The sequence below is a fragment of the Poecilia latipinna genome, unplaced genomic scaffold, assembly GCF_001443285.1.
Source record: "Poecilia latipinna isolate Pla-1442-1.1 unplaced genomic scaffold, P_latipinna-1.0 Scaffold626, whole genome shotgun sequence".
Classification (NCBI taxonomy): domain Eukaryota; kingdom Metazoa; phylum Chordata; class Actinopteri; order Cyprinodontiformes; family Poeciliidae; genus Poecilia; species Poecilia latipinna.
The window spans coordinates 173,051-177,646 of record NW_015113242.1 but is presented as its reverse complement, the minus strand read 5'-3'; positions in this window follow the sequence as shown (position 1 = coordinate 177,646).

Here is a 4,596-nt window from a genome sequence, read left to right as displayed (position 1 = left end):
GTGGGCGGGGCTCCTGGCTCTGACGTCTGGTGGGCGGGGCTCCTGGCTCTGGTGGGATGGGACGCATTAGAGCTGAAGGGAGTTGAGTCGCTGCCAGGCCACAGTCTCCTCTGTGATTGAAGCGGGAGACGCATTGGGAGTGAGAGGCAGCATGTGGTTGTCTTTAACTGTGCCCCCTCTTCTGGCACCAGGCCAGAACCGGCTCGTTAGGATCACTGGTTCTGGACCCGTCTGGGCTCAGCCATGAAGACAGGTGGTCCCAGTAAAACCTGGGGACATCAGCAAAAAAACAGTGTGAAACTGGATCCTCAGAGACTGGTTCCGATGGGAAGGGAACCTCCACATGGCTGGGTTAACATCTGATCCAAACCATTGGGATCAGAACCATCAGACCGGACCTGCATGAAGTTAAGATTCTCTGTGACGGTGTTCAGGAACTCAGTTCGTTCACTTTCACAGTTCATTCATTGGAAGTTTGGTTTCCAGATGTTTCTGGGTTCCACTGGTTCCACCAGAACCTACAATCAGAACCACGGTTCCTGCAGGAGGAGGAAGATGAAGGAGGAAGAGGAGCAGTAGAAGAAGAAGTAAACATACAGGCTCAAATGTTTACATACTCTACTTCCTGTCTTCTTCATTCTGCTCCAATGACTTGATTTTCATCAGTGGCTTCCTTGGTACTGGGATTTTCCCATTAAAACCAGTCTGGATCACTGAGCTGCTGGGCTCCACCAGAGGGTGGCAGCGTTTGCTACGTCTGAGCTCAGCTAGCAGGTTTCCATCTCTCCTTTAGCACATTTACTGCTTTTCAGAAAAAAAAGTCTCAAGATTTTTGCAGAACTGAGGAAGTTATTTTAAATTTATCAGTTTTCATCAACGATTTCTAATGCGATACTTCACAATGCACGTAAAACATGTTGATGGAAACGCTGCTAGTGGAGGCCAACCTGCCCCTCAGGATCATTCAGGCACTGCCATGCTTCACAGCTGGTACAGTTCAGGTCGGTCAACTGATCTTTCACTGATTCGTATCAAATGTTATCTGAAGGCCTCTACAGGAGAAAGACGTCCAGTTTTTATAAGATGGCTTCAGTTCAGCCACACACTGAGTCAAGTCAGGCGTATTCATTCCAGATGACTCTGGGTTATGAAATAATTCAAGTTCAGGTTCTCATAAACTGGTAAAAAGTTTTCAGTCTGAGGAACATTTTGACATCTGTTAATTCGTAGCTTTGGAGCAATTAGCTCAGAAGACGAACCAGTTCAGGGCAGAGGAAGAACTGCTCTGAGTAACAGAGGGTCGGGTTGAACTCAGAACTTCAGAATCTTGAAAACCCAGAACACCAGAGAGCCACCTGGACAGAAAGTCAGGGTTGAGTTTCTGTCAACACTGAGACAGAAGTTGCCGTTTCATCTGACCTCCAGCTGAAACTGGAATCTGTCCTCAGCTTCTTCTGCCTCTTCCTCCACCACAGCCTCGCTCCTCTTCTTCTCTGTTGAACTCGTCCAAATCCTCCTCCTTCCTTTGTCAGAAATCTAACATGGTGACGTTCTCTGGCTTTATGTGCTAAATACTAGCTAACTGATAAATACTCGCTAACTGACAGTAATCAGATTACTGATTACTTGATTTGGAAAGTAGCTGAGTTACATTAAAAGTAACTTTTTAGTTACTTTCAGCAGCTGCTAGCAACAACGCTCTGCCACCTGTGAAAATTACATCAAGCTTGGCCAATTCTTAATTGCAAATTATGTATAATGTATAAATTATGTATAAATGCCATTGTATAATGGCAAAATCAACAATGTGTCTCCACTTATAAGGTTGAACTGAAGGGGAGATTGTTTAATGGTTACAACAGTGCAAAAAATAAAACCTAGTAATTTTTGCATGTTTTTGTGTTTCACTACTGTCTGGAAAAAACTCCAAGTCAGACTTTAGAGCCCCCCTCCCTGCCCCAGCCTCCAGGTTCTGTATTACGGCCCTGTGTTTGCTGTCACAGCTCCTCCTACGGCTCCACAACTTCCTCCTTTTGGAGCGGTCTCCGGTCCGCTTGGCTTTCACATATGTATTCAAACCAAACCAGAGTTCACATCAACCGAACCCAGACCGAGCTTTGGAGGACCAGAGGTCAGAGGGCAATTAGCATCCACACCTCACCAACCAAACCTGACTTTGTCTAGATAGATGGACCAGAGTTTGCACAAAACTTGAGCCTGGAAGAACTGATTCAGAGATTTATTCTCCAGAACATAAAAATCAAAGTCCTGTTTTATGAATTTTTTAACGGTCAAAGGAGATCCCTCATCAGACTGGTGGAAAGGCAAATCAAAAGACTGTGTGTAATCTAACCACCCGTCCAAGATAACTGCATCAGTAAGGAAGACAGAAAAAATGTCAAACAAAGCCATATTTTGGCTTTTATTGGTTGTTTTGTTCGCCTGCATGACTGGCTGTCAGAAACCTGAGTGCAGGCGGCATGAGGGCAGCAGACCTCACTTATCCGTCCCTCAGAGTCTGCCAAGTGAGCAGAGTGTGCAGCAGCAGTTGGTGAGCCGCTCAACAACCCAGTGTGTGTTTGTGTGCATGTGCTGGCAAGGAAGGCAGCCGACCAGCATACGGATCGCATCCAGCGAAAGATAGGAAGGAAGAAAGTGGGACGAGCAAAGCCTGGAAATCTTCAAAACGAGAGGGCCTCTTTTCATGTGTGTTTGCATTCCTTTCAGTGTTGGTGAAAGGAGAGCTGCTGGGCGCTGGTGGAGGAGAGGAACACTTGAAACTGAACGAGGCGCTAAGAAAAACACACACCAGGTCTCATAACAAAAGTCCTGCAAGTGTGAGACAAAAGAGGGCAGAAAGTAGATGAAGTTGAAGAGAGGAAGCGGCATTATCTGGAAACGTCAAACGGGCCAAAGAAGAAAGAGAAGTGCTGACCCAGTTACTGCTCCTCTGCTCTAGATGACCGTCTGCCTGAATGAAAAGCTTCATTAACCTCTGGGACCAGCTGACATCATCGGACCAAACACTCACCACTTCACCTTCAGGATTCACCCTGTCACCAGCAAGTTTAGTGGATTCTATCTCTGCACTGATTGGTTGATTTTCACAATTGCAGATCAAGAATCAGACGAGGCTCTTCCTGTGTTCTGTTTTCCTTTTATATTATTCCACTTGCTGGCATTATCGAGTCCTTTCCAGATTTCTCTCATCAATTTTACGCTGATAACATTTTTCATTTAGACGCATCAGCTGGACAGGTTGGCCATCCTCGTGTTTGTCCTGATCAGTGAACGGCTTTCCAGTAACTTTCTAAACACCAGTCAAATGGAAACTATGATTATTGCTCTCAGTCAGTTGCATCAAAACATCAGACAGACTACTGCATCCTTCTGCCCATTAGTAAAATCAAAGGTGAAAAGTCCAGATAGCACATTTGATTCATCATCAGGCTGTGACTCACATTAAGGCCGTTTCCTGTTCCTGTTTCTTTCATTTAACAAACTTTTCTAAAATCAGACAGATGTTCTCCAGAGTATATCTGGAGAACATCATTTATGCTTTAGTCTCATCTCGTCTGTTAATTTAACGCCCTTTTTGCCTACCTGGACCAATCTTTAATTTCTCGTTTGGTATGAATACAGAACGCAGCAGTCAGACCAAATCCTGTCGTATCCCTCCTACACTCCGGCCTCCAGCTGATTTTAGGATCGATTTTAAAGTTCTTGGCTGTTACATGGCCAGGCTGCTGATTATGTTTCATACAGCTCTACATTACGATGTCATTACGACATCACTAGGTGACCTTTGACCCCATCCAATCACTGAACAGATGCTTAGAGCAGATAAATATGTTGATGTGCCAAAACTTTCTCCAGCTGAATAAAAACAAAACTTAAGTTATCTGTGTGGATTCGGTTTTTCTGTGTATTCATTTAAGTTTCTGTGTTCATTTGAGTGTCTGTGTTGTCCCATCTACCCTATGACCGTCCCCAGCTGTCCCTCGTTTCACCTGATTACCTGCCTTGTGTATTTAATGCCACCTGTGTCTCCTGCTCCTTGTCGGGTCCTTGTTGTGTCTATGCAGTCGTCTGTTGTCATTTCGTGCTACCAGATGAGTTCTTAGCCTCATTGTTCATCTGTGCTGAACGATGCTCACTTCTTCATTGTACCATCGTTTACTCTTCATACCTGGGTCCACCGTGTCTACCTCACCACCCCACAACCTCAAATCATGACACTAAAGAGGAACAATCTAGAGCTATAGATCTAGAGTCAGGTTCAGTTCTTCCAGCTGGAGACCAGAGATCAGGCTGACCTCTGCCCTGACCCTTCGGTTCCTCAGTGGACCTTCCAGCAGCTGCAGGACATTCAGGCCCAGAGGACTAAAGTCTCCGACCAGAGAAACTCATCCAGGATTTAGTGGTTTGATTCCTGCAGCAGGTCAGACTGAGACCAGAAGCTGCAGCTGGAGATCTGACTAGAACCAGGAGGGTAGAGACACCAGCTGGTTCTACACCACCTGGTTCTACACCACCTGGTTCTACACCACCTGGTTCTACACCACCTAGATCTACATCACCTGGTTCTACACCACC